This window comes from Pseudophryne corroboree, unplaced genomic scaffold (assembly GCF_028390025.1).
Source record: "Pseudophryne corroboree isolate aPseCor3 unplaced genomic scaffold, aPseCor3.hap2 scaffold_218, whole genome shotgun sequence".
NCBI classification, from domain to species: domain Eukaryota; kingdom Metazoa; phylum Chordata; class Amphibia; order Anura; family Myobatrachidae; genus Pseudophryne; species Pseudophryne corroboree.
The window spans coordinates 804,463-819,931 of record NW_026968826.1 but is presented as its reverse complement, the minus strand read 5'-3'; the positions used below and the strand labels follow the sequence as shown (position 1 = coordinate 819,931).

General features: G+C 39.8%; 3 non-coding genes and 1 pseudogene across 3 annotated transcripts; 3 read left to right on the top strand and 1 right to left on the bottom strand.

Moving 5' to 3' along the window:
• Positions 1–10,115: 10,115 nt before the first annotated feature.
• Positions 10,116–10,294, bottom strand: LOC135006857 (U1 spliceosomal RNA; annotated as a pseudogene).
• A 3,762-nt stretch (positions 10,295–14,056) lies between these two features.
• LOC135007001 (U1 spliceosomal RNA) lies at positions 14,057–14,220 on the top strand. Its single transcript, XR_010207061.1, has one exon. It is a non-coding gene; the product is annotated as a U1 spliceosomal RNA (small nuclear RNA).
• Positions 14,221–14,372: 152 nt separating this feature from the next.
• LOC135007328 (U1 spliceosomal RNA) lies at positions 14,373–14,535 on the top strand. Its single transcript, XR_010207370.1, has one exon. It is a non-coding gene; the product is annotated as a U1 spliceosomal RNA (small nuclear RNA).
• A 671-nt stretch (positions 14,536–15,206) lies between these two features.
• On the top strand, positions 15,207–15,370 carry LOC135007095 (U1 spliceosomal RNA). The gene has a single exon (XR_010207151.1). It is a non-coding gene; the product is annotated as a U1 spliceosomal RNA (small nuclear RNA).
• Positions 15,371–15,469: the final 99 nt, after the last annotated feature.

Below are 15,469 nucleotides of genomic sequence, written 5' to 3'. Positions count from 1 at the left end.
CAATCTGCCTACCTCTGGGTTATGGACCCAGCATGCTTCCATTACAGTACTCTGCTGCACATGTAAGTGCAAGAGATCCTGAAGCACTCACTCATCATGGGAAAGTACCAATGTGTTTCTTCATTGGTTGATGGAAGAAACATCTTACAAAAACTCTCCACATTATTGACTTTTTAAAATGTTTCTAGGAATCGTTCTAGATGAATGCTTATTAGCCTTTGTCAGTATGTTCTTTTGCAAAGTGTCGCTGTGGCGCAATCAGTTAGTGTGTAAGGCTATTAACCAAAAGGTTGGTGATTCAATCCCACCAAGGGACTTAATTGACCTTGTTATCAGATTTTGGTGATCTTTAAGTAGACAAGTCAAAATTTCAAACCCCCTATTATGGTGTAGGGTACCTGGCCTTCTCTAATGTAATCAGAGTTAGATTTGATTCAGTGATTTTATAAAAACAGCTAGGAAGAACAATTTAGCAGTGGGTTGCAGAGAAAAAGAAATATGCTGGCAGAAAAATCCAATTGAGTGATTAAACAGCTCTTCATTTTCTGGCTTTATTTTTATACTAACAAATTTGTTCTCTGAAAAGTGTCCACAAAGCCAAGTCTCTGATTAACACCTTTGTAGGGATGGTTTTTCACCTATTACTAAATTAAACTTGCTTCATTGGAAAGGCAGCAAGATGCATCTTCATTTCAATGTCTACTGAAATAATACAGGTTGACACCAGGAAACATTAACGCCACTGCATCCTTGCTGCTTTCGCATGTGGAAGTCTGTTTAATATGAAAACAAGGTGATATCTAATTAGCACACAGGTAAGGAATTAAGAAAATCTTTATTTAAGGGTGAAGATGTTTCTCACAAAATCGTTGCCCCAATGCATCATTGAAATTCAAGCTGGAAAGATGATTTTAATATATCACTTGTACATTTTGTATTGCTCTTCTGGTGACAATGTAGTTTGTTTTTGTCAATTACCATTTTAATAATCGGGTAAAGAAAATTAAGTGGATTTTTGAAAGAAAACAATACTGTCAATATACTATTAAAACAAATTAAAATGGTAAAAGTTATTGTACTTTAAGTAAAAATAAAAGAGCAAAAATATCAATCCCAGTTTTGGATTACTTTAATTAACAAAAAAAAATGCATATAGCAGAGGATAGTTTCAATCTGCCTACCTCTGGGTTATGGACCCAGCATGCTTCCATTACAGTACTCTGCTGCACATGTAAGTGCAAGAGGTCCTGAAGCACTCACTTATCATGGGAAAGTACCAATGTGTTTCTTCATTGGTTGATGGAAGAAACATCTTACAAAAACTCTCCACATTATTGACTTTTTAAAATGTTTCTAGGAATCGTTCTAGATGAATGCTTATTAGCCTTTGTCAGTATGTACTTTTGCAAAGTGTAGCTGTGGCGCAATCAGTTAGTGTGTAAGGCTATTAACCAAAAGGTTGGTTATTCAATCCCACCCAGGGACTTAATTGACCTTGTTATCAGATTTTGGTGATCTTTAAGTAGACAAGTCAAAATTTCAAACCCCCTGTTATGGTGTAGGGTACCTGGCCTTCTCTGATGTAATCAGAGTTAGATTTGATTCAGTGATTTTATAAAAACAGCTAGGAAGCACAATTTGGCAGTGGGTTGCAGAGAAAAAGAAATATGCTGGCAGAAAAATCCAATTGAGTGATTAAACAGCTCTTCATTTTCTGGCTTTATTTTTATGCTAACTAATTTGTTCTCTGAAAAGTGTCCACAAAGCCAAGTATCTGATTAACATATTTGTAGGGATGGTTTTTCACCTATTACTAAATTAAACTTGCTTCATTGGAAAGGCAGCAAGATGCATCCTCATTTCAATATCTACTGAAATAATACAGGTTGACACCAGGAAACATTAACGCCACTGCATCCTTGCTGCTTTCTCATGTGGAAGTCTGTTTAATGTGAAAACAAGGTGATATCTAATTAGCACACAGGTAAGGAATTAAGAAAATCTTTATTTAAGGGTGAAGATGTTTCTCACAAAATCGTTGCCCCAATGCATCATTGAAATTCAAGCTGGAAAGATGATTTTAATATATCACTTGTACATTTTGTATTGCTCTTATGGTGACAATGTAGTTTGTTTTTGTCAATTACCATTTTAATAATAGGGTAAAGAAAATTAAGTGGATTTTTGAAAGAAAACAATACTGTCAATATACTATTAAAACAAATTAAAATGGTAAAAGTTATTGTACTTTAAGTAAAAATAAAAGCTAAAATATCAATCCCAGTTTTGGATTACTTTAATGAACAAAAAAAAAAATTCATATAGCAAAGGATAGTTTCAATCTGCCTACCTCTGGGTTATGGGCCCAGCATGCTTCCATTGCAGTACTCTGCTGCACATGTAAGTGCAAGAGATCCTGAAGCACTCACTCATCATGCGAAAGTACCAATGTGTTTCTTCATTGGTTGCTGGAAGAAACATCTTACAAAAACTCTCCAGATTATTGACTTTTTAAAGTTTTTCTAGGAAACGTTCTAGATGAATGCTTATTAGTCTTTGTCAGTATGTGCTTTTTGCAAAGTGTCTCTGTGGCGCAATCGGTTAGTGTGTTCAGCTATTTATCAAAAGGTTGGTGGTTCAATCCCACCCAGGGACGTAATTGACCTTGTGATCAGATTTTGGTGATATTTAAGTAGACAAGTCAAAATTGCAAACCCCCTCTTATGGTATAGGGTACCTGGCCTTCTCTGATGTAATCAGAGTTAGATTTGATTAAGTGATTTTATAAAAAAACAGCTAGGAAGCACAATTTAGCAGTGGGTTGCAGAGAAAAAGAAAAATGCTGGCAGAAAAATCCAATTGAGTGATTAAACAGCTCTTCATTTTCTGGCTTTATTTTTATGATTACAAATTTGTTCTCTGAAAAGTGTCCACAAAGCCAAGTATCTGATTAACATCTTTGTAGGGATGGTTTTTCACCTATTACTAAATTAAACTTGCTTCATTGGAAAGGCAGCAAGATGCATCCTCATTTCAATATCTACGGAAATAATACAGGTTGACACCAGGAAACATTAACGCCACTGCATATTTGCTGTTTTCGCATGTGAAAGTCTGTTTAATGTGAAAACAAGGTGATATCTAATTAGCACACAGGTAAGGAATTAAGAAAATCTTTATTTAAGGGTGAAGGTGTTTCTCACAAAATCGTTGCCCCAATGCATCATTGAAATTCAAGCTGGAAAGATGATTTTAATATATCACTTGTACATTTTGTATTGCTCTTCTGGTGACAATGTAGTTTGTTTTTGTCAATTACCATTTTAATAATAGGGTAAAGAAAATTAAGTGGATTTTTGAAAGAAAACAATACTGTCAATATACTATTAAAACAAATTAAAATGGTAAAAGTTATTGTACTTTAAGTAAAAATAAAAGAGCAAAAATATCAATCCCAGTTTTGGATTACTTTAATTAACAAAAAAAAATGCATATAGCAGAGGATAGTTTCAATCTGCCTACCTCTGGGTTATGGGCCCAGCATTTTTCCATTGCAGTACTCTGCTGCACATGTAAGTGCAAGAGATCCTGAAGCACTCACTCATCATGGGAAAGTACCAATGTGTTTCTTCGTTGGTTGATGGAAGAAACATCTTACAAAAACTCTCCAGATTATTGACTTTTTAAAGTTTTTCTAGGAAACGTTCTAGATGAATGCTTATTAGCCTTTGTCAGTATGTACGTTTGTAAAGTGTCTCTGTGGCGCAATCTGTTAGTGTGTTTGGTTATTAATCAAAGGGTTGGTGGTTCAATCCCACACAGGGATGTAATTGACCTTGTTATCAGATTTTGGTGATCTTTAAGTAGACAAGTCAAAATTTCAAACCCCCTTCTTATGGTGTAGGGTACCTGGCCTACTCTGATGTAATCAGAGTTAGATTTGAATAAGTGATTTTATAAAAAAAACAGCTAGGAAGCACAATTTAGCAGTGGGTTGCAGAGAAAAAGAAATATGCTGGCAGAAAAATCCAATTGAGTGATTAAACAGCTCTTCATTTTCTGGCTTTATTTTTATGCTAACGAATTTGTTCTCTGAAAAGTGTCCACAAAGCCAAGTATCTGATTAACATATTTGTAGGGATGGTTTTTCACCTATTACTAAATTAAACTTGCTTCATTGGAAAGGCAGCAAGATGCATCCTCATTTCAATATCTACTGAAATAATACAGGTTGACACCAGGAAACATTAACGCCACTGCATCCTTGCTGCTTTCTCATGTGGAAGTCTGTTTAATGTGAAAACAAGGTGATATCTAATTAGCACACAGGTAAGGAATTAAGAAAATCTTTATTTAAGGGTGAAGATGTTTCTCACAAAATCGTTGCCCCAATGCATCATTGAAATTCAAGCTGGAAAGATGATTTTAATATATCCCTTGTACATTTTGTATTGCTCTTCTGGTGACAATGTAGTTTGTTTTTGTCAATTACCATTTTAATAATCGGGTAAAGAAAATTAATTGGATTTTTGAAAGAAAACAATACTGTCAATATACTATTAAAACAAATTAAAATGGTAAAAGTTATTGTACTTTAAGTAAAAATAAAAGCTAAAATATCAATCCCAGTTTTGGATTACTTTAATGAACAAAAAAAAAATGCATATAGCAAAGGATAGTTTCAATCTGCCTACCTCTGGGTTATGGGCCCAGCATGCTTCCATTGCAGTACTCTGCTGCACATGTAAGTGCAAGAGATCCTGAAGCACTCACTCATCATGCGAAAGTACCAATGTGTTTCTTCATTGGTTGCTGGAAGAAACATCTTACAAAAACTCTCCAGATTATTGACTTTTTAAAGTTTTTCTAGGAAACGTTCTAGATGAATGCTTATTAGTCTTTGTCAGTATGGACTTTTCGCAAAGTGTCTCTGTGGCGCAATCGGTTAGTGTGTTCAGCTATTAATCAAAAGGTTGGTGGTTCAATCCCATCCAGGGACGTAATTGACCTTGTGATCAGATTTTGGTAATATTTAAGTAGACAAGTCAAAATTGCAAACCCCCTCTTATGGTGTAGGGTACCTGGCCTTCTCTGATGTAATCAGAGTTAGATTTGATTAAGTGATTTTATAAAAAAACAGCTAGGAAGCACAATTTAGCAGTGGGTTGCAGAGAAAAAGAAAAATGCTGGCAGAAAAATCCAATTGAGTGATTAAACAGCTCTTCATTTTCTGGCTTTATTTTTATGATAACAAATTTGTTCTCTGAAAAGTGTCCACAAAGCCAAGTATCTGATTAACATCTTTGTAGGGATGGTTTTTCACCTATTACTAAATTAAACTTGCTTCATTGGAAAGGCAGCAAGATGCATCCTCATTTCAATATCTACGGAAATAATACAGGTTGACACCAGGAAACATTAACGCCACTGCATCTTTGCTGTTTTCTCATGTGGAAGTCTGTTTAATGTGAAAACAAGGTGATATCTAATTAGCACACAGGTAAGGAATTAAGAACATCTTTATTTAAGGGTGAAGATGTTTCTCACAAAATCGTTGCCCCAATGCATCATTGAAATTCAAGCTGGAAAGATGATTTTAATATATCACTTGTACATTTTGTATTGCTCTTCTGGTGACAATGTAGTTTGTTTTTGTCAATTACCATTTTAATAATCGGGTAAAGAAAATTAATAGGATTTTTGAAAGAAAACAATACTGTCAATATACTATTAAAACAAATTAAAATGGTAAAAGTTATTGTACTTTAAGTAAAAATAAAAGAGCAAAAATATCAATCCCAGTTTTGGATTACTTTAATTAACAAAAAAAATGCATATAGCAGAGGATAGTTTCAATCTGCCTACCTCTGGGTTATGGACCCAGCATGCTTCCATTACAGTACTCTGCTGCACATGTAAGTGCAAGAGATCCTGAAGCACTCACTCATCATGGGAAAGTACCAATGTGTTTCTTCATTGGTTGATGGAAGAAACATCTTACAAAAACTCTCCACATTATTGACTTTTTAAAATGTTTCTAGGAATCGTTCTAGATGAATGCTTATTAGCCTTTGTCAGTATGTTCTTTTGAAAAGTGTCGCTGTGGCGCAATCAGTTAGTGTGTAAGGCTATTAACCAAAAGGTTGGTGGTTCAATCCCACCAAGGGACTTAATTGACCTTGTTATCAGATTTTGGTGATCTTTAAGTAGACAAGTCAAAATTTCAAACCCCCTGTTATGGTGTAGGGTACCTGGCCTTCTCTAATGTAATCAGAGTTAGATTTGATTCAGTGATTTTATAAAAACAGCTAGGAAGAACAATTTAGCAGTGGGTTGCAGAGAAAAAGAAATATGCTGGCAGAAAAATCCAATTGAGTGATTAAACAGCTCTTCATTTTCTGGCTTTATTTTTATACTAACAAATTTGTTCTCTGAAAAGTGTCCACAAAGCCAAGTCTCTGATTAACACCTTTGTAGGGATGGTTTTTCACCTATTACTAAATTAAACTTGCTTCATTGGAAAGGCAGCAAGATGCATCTTCATTTCAATGTCTACTGAAATAATACAGGTTGACACCAGGAAACATTAACGCCACTGCATCTTTGCTGTTTTCTCATGTGGAAGTCTGTTTAATGTGAAAACAAGGTGATATCTAATTAGCACACAGGTAAGGAATTAAGAAAATCTTTATTTAAGGGTGAAGATGTTTCTCACAAAATCGTTGCCCCAATGCATCATTGAAATTCAAGCTGGAAAGATGATTTTAATATATCACTTGTACATTTTGTATTGCTCTTCTGGTGACAATGTAGTTTGTTTTTGTCAATTACCATTTTAATAATCGGGTAAAGAAAATTAAGTGGATTTTTGAAAGAAAACAATACTGTCAATATACTATTAAAACAAATTAAAATGGTAAAAGTTATTGTACTTTAAGTAAAAATAAAAGAGCAAAAATATCAATCCCAGTTTTGGATTACTTTAATTAACAAAAAAAAATGCATATAGCAGAGGATAGTTTCAATCTGCCTACCTCTGGGTTATGGACCCAGCATGCTTCCATTACAGTACTCTGCTGCACATGTAAGTGCAAGAGGTCCTGAAGCACTCACTTATCATGGGAAAGTACCAATGTGTTTCTTCATTGGTTGATGGAAGAAACATCTTACAAAAACTCTCCACATTATTGACTTTTTAAAATGTTTCTAGGAATCGTTCTAGATGAATGCTTATTAGCCTTTGTCAGTATGTACTTTTGCAAAGTGTAGCTGTGGCGCAATCAGTTAGTGTGTAAGGCTATTAACCAAAAGGTTGGTTGTTCAATCCCACCCAGGGACTTAATTGACCTTGTTATCAGATTTTGATGATCTTTAAGTAGACAAGTCAAAATTTCAAACCCCCTGTTATGGTGTAGGGTACCTGGCCTTCTCTGATGTAATCAGAGTTAGATTTGATTCAGTGATTTTATAAAAACAGCTAGGAAGCTCAATTTGGCAGTGGGTTGCAGAGAAAAAGAAATATGCTGGCAGAAAAATCCAATTGAGTGATTAAACAGCTCTTCATTTTCTGGCTTTATTTTTATGCTAACTAATTTGTTCTCTGAAAAGTGTCCACAAAGCCAAGTATCTGATTAACATATTTGTAGGGATGGTTTTTCACCTATTACTAAATTAAACTTGCTTCATTGGAAAGGCAGCAAGATGCATCCTCATTTCAATATCTACTGAAATAATACAGGTTGACACCAGGAAACATTAACGCCACTGCATCCTTGCTGCTTTCTCATGTGGAAGTCTGTTTAATGTGAAAACAAGGTGATATCTAATTAGCACACAGGTAAGGAATTAAGAAAATCTTTATTTAAGGGTGAAGATGTTTCTCACAAAATCGTTGCCCCAATGCATCATTGAAATTCAAGCTGGAAAGATGATTTTAATATATCACTTGTACATTTTGTATTGCTCTTATGGTGACAATGTAGTTTGTTTTTGTCAATTACCATTTTAATAATAGGGTAAAGAAAATTAAGTGGATTTTTGAAAGAAAACAATACTGTCAATATACTATTAAAACAAATTAAAATGGTAAAAGTTATTGTACTTTAAGTAAAAATAAAAGCTAAAATATCAATCCCAGTTTTGGATTACTTTAATGAACAAAAAAAAAAAAAATCATATAGCAAAGGATAGTTTCAATCTGCCTACCTCTGGGTTATGGGCCCAGCATGCTTCCATTGCAGTACTCTGCTGCACATGTAAGTGCAAGAGATCCTGAAGCACTCACTCATCATGCGAAAGTACCAATGTGTTTCTTCATTGGTTGCTGGAAGAAACATCTTACAAAAACTCTCCAGATTATTGACTTTTTAAAGTTTTTCTAGGAAACGTTCTAGATGAATGCTTATTAGTCTTTGTCAGTATGTGCTTTTTGCAAAGTGTCTCTGTGGCGCAATCGGTTAGTGTGTTCAGCTATTTATAAAAAGGTTGGTGGTTCAATTCCACCCAGGGACGTAATTGACCTTGTGATCAGATTTTGGTGATATTTAAGTAGACAAGTCAAAATTGCAAACCCCCTCTTATGGTATAGGGTACCTGGCCTTCTCTGATGTAATCAGAGTTAGATTTGATTAAGTGATTTTATAAAAAAACAGCTAGGAAGCACAATTTAGCAGTGGGTTGCAGATAAAAAGAAAAATGCTGGCAGAAAAATCCAATTGAGTGATTAAACAGCTCTTCATTTTCTGGCTTTATTTTTATGATTACAAATTTGTTCTCTGAAAAGTGTCCACAAAGCCAAGTATCTGATTAACACCTTTGTAGGGATGGTTTTTCACCTATTACTAAATTAAACTTGTTTCATTGGAAAGGCAGCAAGATGCATCCTCATTTCAATATCTACGGAAATAATACAGGTTGACACCAGGAAACATTAACGCCACTGCATATTTGCTGTTTTCTCATGTGGAAGTCTGTTTAATGTGAAAACAAGGTGATATCTAATTAGCACACAGGTAAGGAATTAAGAAAATCTTTATTTAAGGGTGAAGATGTTTCTCACAAAATCGTTGCCCCAATGCATCATTGAAATTCAAGCTGGAAAGATGATTTTAATATATCACTTGTACATTTTGTATTGCTCTTCTGGTGACAATGTAGTTTGTTTTTGTCAATTACCATTTTAATAATCGGGTAAAGAAAATTAATTGGATTTTTGAAAGAAAACAATACTGTCAATATACTATTAAAACAAATTAAAATGGTAAAAGTTATTGTACTTTAAGTAAAAATAAAAGAGCAAAAATATCAATCCCAGTTTTGGATTACTTTAATTAACAAAAAAAAATGCATATAGCAGAGGATAGTTTCAATCTGCCTACCTCTGGGTTATGGACCCAGCATGCTTCCATTACAGTACTCTGCTGCACATGTAAGTGCAAGAGATCCTGAAGCACTCACTCATCATGGGAAAGTACCAATGTGTTTCTTCATTGGTTGATGGAAGAAACATCTTACAAAAACTCTCCACATTATTGACTTTTTAAAATGTTTCTAGGAATCGTTCTAGATGAATGCTTATTAGCCTTTGTCAGTATGTACTTTTGCAAAGTGTCGCTGTGGCGCAATCAGTTAGTGTGTAAGGCTATTAACCAAAAGGTTGGTGGTTCAATCCCACCCAGGGACTTAATTGACCTTGTTATCAGATTTTGGTGATCTTTAAGTAGACAAGTCAAAATGTCAAACCCCCTGTTATGGTGTAGGGTACCTGGCCTTCTCTGATGTAATCAGAGTTAGATTTGATTCAGTGATTTTATAAAAACAGCTAGGAAGCACAATTTAGCAGTGGGTTGCAGAGAAAAAGAAATATGCTGGCAGAAAAATCCAATTGAGTGATTAAACAGCTCTTCATTTTCTGGCTTTATTTTTATGCTAACAAATTTGTGCTCTGAAAAGTGTCCACAAAGCCAAGTATCTGATTAACACCTTTGTAGGGATGGTTTTTCACCTATTATTAAATTAAACTTGCTTCATTGGAAAGGCAGCAAGTGATGTCATCCAAGCAGTGGGTCAAAGTTGGCTTCAAACCTCGTCTGCTTATGAAAAGAGAAAAGGGGTATGCAGGGCATGGCGGCCTTTTGCGGTGCTTGGATGACCCCTAGTTCGCATTAAATAATGCAGTCGAGTTTCCCACATTTGGGGAAATCACAGGGGTGAGCATACCCAGAATGCAATGAATGAACCGCACCCTGGGAGAACAGTCTTCATGACCATGGTATCTCCTATGCAAAATAAGTATGATTTGGGATAGGGCTGGGGAGGGCCGCTGCTCAGGCACATCTCTGTCAAGTAAAGGAGATTCAACTGAGGCAGCACAAGGGAACTCTCATCTGGGGACAACAACTGCAGGGAGAACACATATTTTCAGATGAACATGGGAGGGCAGAAGGCTGCCTAATACTGAAGCACCCCCAAACAACAAACCAAATGCAACAACTAGTGCAAGCATTCCTGGGGGAAGGCCTGCAGCAGATGGATTTGCATATGGCGATGTCATCCAAGCAGTGGGTCAAAGTTGGCTTCAACCCTCGTCTGCATATGAAAAGAGAAAAGGGGCGTGCAGGGCATGGCGGCCTTTTGCGGCACTTGGATGACCCCTAGTTCGCATTAAACACCTCCACCCTCCGTCGGTGTGGGGCTCATGTTGGCTATGCCCCAGCCCCTGAAGGATTCAAGCTGATTTCTTGCAGCAGCTGGGCACTGTAACAGCTCCAGAGCTGCTCTGTAAGGCAAGTAAAAGGGTGTGGGCCCTGCAGCACTACCTGTAGTTCGCATTGTGCGAGACCCCTAGTTCGCATTAAATACCCCCACCCTCCTTCGGTGTGGGGCTCATGTTGGCCATGCCCCAGCCCCTGAAGCATTCACGCTGATTTCTTGCAGCAGCTGGGCACTGTAACAGCTCAAGAGCTGCTCTATAAGGCAAGTAAAAGGGTGTGGGCCCTGCAGCACTACCTGTAGTTTGCATTGTGCATTGGAAGGCACAAAGTAAGCAGACGGGAGGAGAAGTCAGGATAGTGCACAAGGGTATAGACGGGAGGGGCTCAAGAAAAAAGAAGTGGAAACAGACAGCAAACTAGGCTTCCAATGCACAATGCAAACTACAGGTAGTGCTGCAGGGCCCACACCCTTTTACTTGCCTTACAGAGCAGCTCTGGAGCTGTTTAATCACTCAATTGGATTTTTCTGCCAGCATAATTTTTCTCTTACGTCCTAGAGGATGCTGGGGACTCCGTAAGGATAGACGGGCTCCGCAGGAGACATGGGCACTTTAAGAAAGACTTTAGATCTGGGTGTGCACTGGCTCCTCCCTCTATGCCCCTCCTCCAGACCTCAGTTTACTACTGTGCCCAGAGGAGACTGGGTGCTTTTCAGGGAGCTCTCCTGAGTTTCCTGACAGAAAGTATATTTGTTAGATTTTTTTATTTTCAGGGAGCCTGCTGGCAACAGACTCCCTGCATCGAGGGGCGGAGGGGAGAGATGCACACCTACTTCTGTGAGTTGATAGGCTCTGCTTCTTAGGCTACTGTACAGCATTAGCTCCAGAGGGATCGGTACGCAGGTCTCACCCTCGCCGTCCGTCCCAGAGCCGCGCCGCCGTCACCCTCGCAGAGCCGGAAGATAGAAGCCGGGTGAGTATGAGAAGAAAAGAAGACTTCAGAGGCGGCGGAAGACTTCATGATCTTCACTGAGGTAACGCACAGCAGTAAAGCTGTGCTCCATTGCTCCAATACACCTCACACACGGCAGTCAGTGTAAGGGTGAAGGGCGCAGGGGGGACGCCCTGGGCAGCAATATAGACCTCTCTTTGGCAAAATAAATATATATGCAGCTAGGCACTGTATATATATATAAGAGCCCCCGCCATTTTTTTACTATATTTCAGCGGGACAGAAGCCCGTCGCTGAGGGGGTGGGGCTTCTCCCTCAGCACTCACCAGCGCCATTTTCTCCACAGCACCGCTGAGGGGAAGCTCCACGGACTCTCCCCTGCTTATACCACGGTAGAAAGAGGGTCTTAAAGAAGAGGGGGGCACATAATTAGGCGCATATATATATGGAAATACAGCGCTACTGGGTAAACATAAAATTATTGTGTTTTTTTCCTGGGTCATATAGCGCTGGGGTGTGTGCTGGCATACTCTCTCTCTCTGTCTCTCCAAAGGGCCTTGTTGGGGAACTGTCCTCAGATAAGAGGATTCCCTGAGTGTATGGTGTGTCGGTACACGTGTGTCGACATGTCTGAGGTAGAAGGCTCTCCTAGAGAGGAGCAGGAGCAAATTAATGTGGTGTCTCCATCGACAACGCCGACACCTGACTGGATGGATATGTGGAATGTTTTAAGTGCTAATGTAAACTTATTACACAAGAGATTAGACAAAGCTGAAGCTAGGGAACAGTCAGGGAGTCAACCCATGCCTGTCCCTATGTCGCAGGGACCTTCGGGGTCTCAAAAGCGCCCACTATCCCAAATAGTTGACACAGATACCGACACAGATTCTGACTCCAGTGTCGACTACGATGATGCAAAGTTACAGCCAAAATTGGCTAAATGTATTCGATATATGATTATTGCAATAAAAGATGTTTTGCACATCACAGAGTCCCCTGTCCCTGACACGAGGGTACACATGTATAAGGGAAAGAAACCTGAGATAACCTTTCCCCCCTCACATGAGTTGAACGAATTATGTGAAAAAGCTTGGGAATCTCCAGACAAAAAGCTGCAGATTCCCAAAAGGATTCTTATGGCGTATCCTTTCCCGCCAATGGACAGGATACGGTGGGAATCCTCCCCTAGGGTGGATAAAGCATTGACACGCTTATCCAAAAAGGTAGCGCTGCCATCCCAGGATACGGCTACCATCAGGGACCCTGCTGACCGCAAGCAGGAGGTTACCCTAAAGTCCATTTACACACATTCTGGTACCTTACTCAGACCGGCAATTGCGTCGGCCGGGGTTGTAGCGCGGTGGCAGCATGGACAGATACCTTATCAGCAGAGATTGAGACCCTAGATAAGGATGATATGTTATTGACCATAGGGCATATAAAAGATGCTGTCCTATATATGAGAGATGCTCAAAGTGACATTAGTCTACTGGGTTCTAGAATAAACGCTATGTCGATTTCTGCTAGACGAGTCCTATGGACCCGGCAATGGACAGGTGATGCCGACTCAAAAAGGCATATGGAGGTTTTACCTTACAGGGGTGAGGAATTGTTTGGGAAAGGTCTCTCGGACCTAGTCTCCACAGCTACAGCTGGTAAATCAAATTTTTTGCCTTATATTCCCTCACAGCCTAAGAAAGCACCACATTATCAAATGCAGTCCTTTCGATCACAGAGAAACAAGAAAGTACGAGGTGCGTCCTTTCTTGCCAGAGGTAAGGGCAGAGGAAAGAAGCTGCACAACACAGCTAGTTCCCAGGAACAGAAGTCCTCCCCGGCCTCTACAAAATCCACCCACATGACGCTGGGGCTCCGCTAAAGGAGTCCGCCCAGTTGAGGGCACGTCTTCGAGTTTTCAGCCACATCTGGGTTCATTCGCAGGTGGATCCCTAGGCAATAGAAATTGTTTCTCAGGGTTACAAGCTGAAATTCGAAGAGGTGCCTCCTCGCCGGTTTTTCAAATCGGCCCTACCATCTTCTCCCCAGGAAAGGGAGATAGTGTTAAATGCAATTCACAAATTGTATCTTCAACATATGCAGATGAGGGTTCCAGCCAACTTTGGCCCACTGCTTGGATGACATCACCGTATGTAAATCCGTCTTCTGCAGACCTTCTCCCAGGAATGCTTGTACTAGTTGTTGCATTTGGTTTGTTGTTTGGGCGTGCTTCAGTATTAGGCAGCCTTCTGCCCTCCCATGTTCATCTGAAAATATGTGTTCTCCCGGCAGTTGTTGTCCCCAGATGAGAGTTCCCTTGTGCTGCCTCAGTTGAATCTCCTTTACTTGACAGAGATGTGCCTGAGCAGCGGCCCTCCCCAGCCCTATCTCAAATCATACTTATTTTGCATAGGAGATACCATGGTCATAAAGATTGTTCTCCCAGGGTGAGGTTCATTCATTGCATTCTGGGTATGCTGACCCCTGTGATTTCCCCAAATGTGGGAAACTCAACTGCATTATTTGTGGTAGTGGGGGACTGTGTTTGTGTTTTCCTCTTGTCAGCTCTGGTAAAAGTCAGATTTCTTTGTCTCAGATCTTCCTCTAGCCTTGTTCTTCTTTCGAGAGTTCCATTGTGCTGCCTCAGTTTGATCTCCTTCACTTGACAGGGGGGTACCCGAGCAGCGACCCTCCCCAGCTCTAGCCCAACTCCTACATACCTGCCAGGTGAGATACTATGATCATGAAGGTGCTTCTCCCAGGGCAAGGCTCACCCATTGCACTCTGGGTGTGCTGCTCCTGCGATTTCCCCAAATGTGGGAAACTTGACTGCATAATTTGTGTTTCCCCTGGTCGGCTCTCGTATAATTCAGATCTCTTTGTCTCAGGTCTCTCTCCAGCCTAGTTTGCTGTCTGTTTCCACTTCTGTTTTCTTGAGCCGCTCCCTTCTATGCCCTTGCGCACTATCCTGACTTCTCCCGTCTGCTTACTTTGTGCCTTCCAACGCACAATGCGAACTACAGGTAGTGCTGCAGGGCCCACACCCTTTTACTTGCCGTACAGAGCAGCTCTGGAGCTGTTACAGTGCCCAGCTGCTGCAAGAAATCAGCTTGAATGCTTCAGGGGCTGGGGCATAGCCAACATGAGCCCCACACCGAAGGAGGGTGGAGGTATTTAATGCGAACTAGGGGTCATCCAAGCACCGCAAAAGGCCGCCATGCCCTGCATAACCCTTTTCTCTTTTCATATGCAGATGAGGGTTCCAGCCAACTTTGGCCCACTGCTTGGATGACATCACCGTATGCAAATCCGTCTTCTGCAGACCTTCTCCCAGGAATGCTTTTACTAGTTGTTACATTTGGTTTGTTGTTTGGGGGTGCTTCAGTATTAGGCAGCCTTCTGCCCTCCCATGTTCATCTGAAAATATGTGTTCTCCCTGCAGTTGTTGTCCCCAGATGAGAGTTCCCTTGTGCTGCCTCAGTTGAATCTCCTTTACTTGACAGAGATGTGCCTGAGCAGCGGCCCTCCCCAGCCCTATCCCAAATCATACTTATTTTGCATAGGAGTTTCCATGGTCATGAAGATTGTTCTCCCAGGGTGAGGTTCATTCATTGCATTCTGGGTATGCTGACCCCTGTGATTTCCCCAAATGTGGGAAACTCGACTGCATTAATTGTGGTAGTGGGGGACTGTGTTTGTGCTTTCCTCTGGTCAGCTCTGGTAAAAGACAGATTTCTTTGTCTCAGATCTTCCTCTAGCCTTGTTCTTTTTTCGAGAGTTTCCTTGTGCTGCCTCAGTTGGATCTCCTT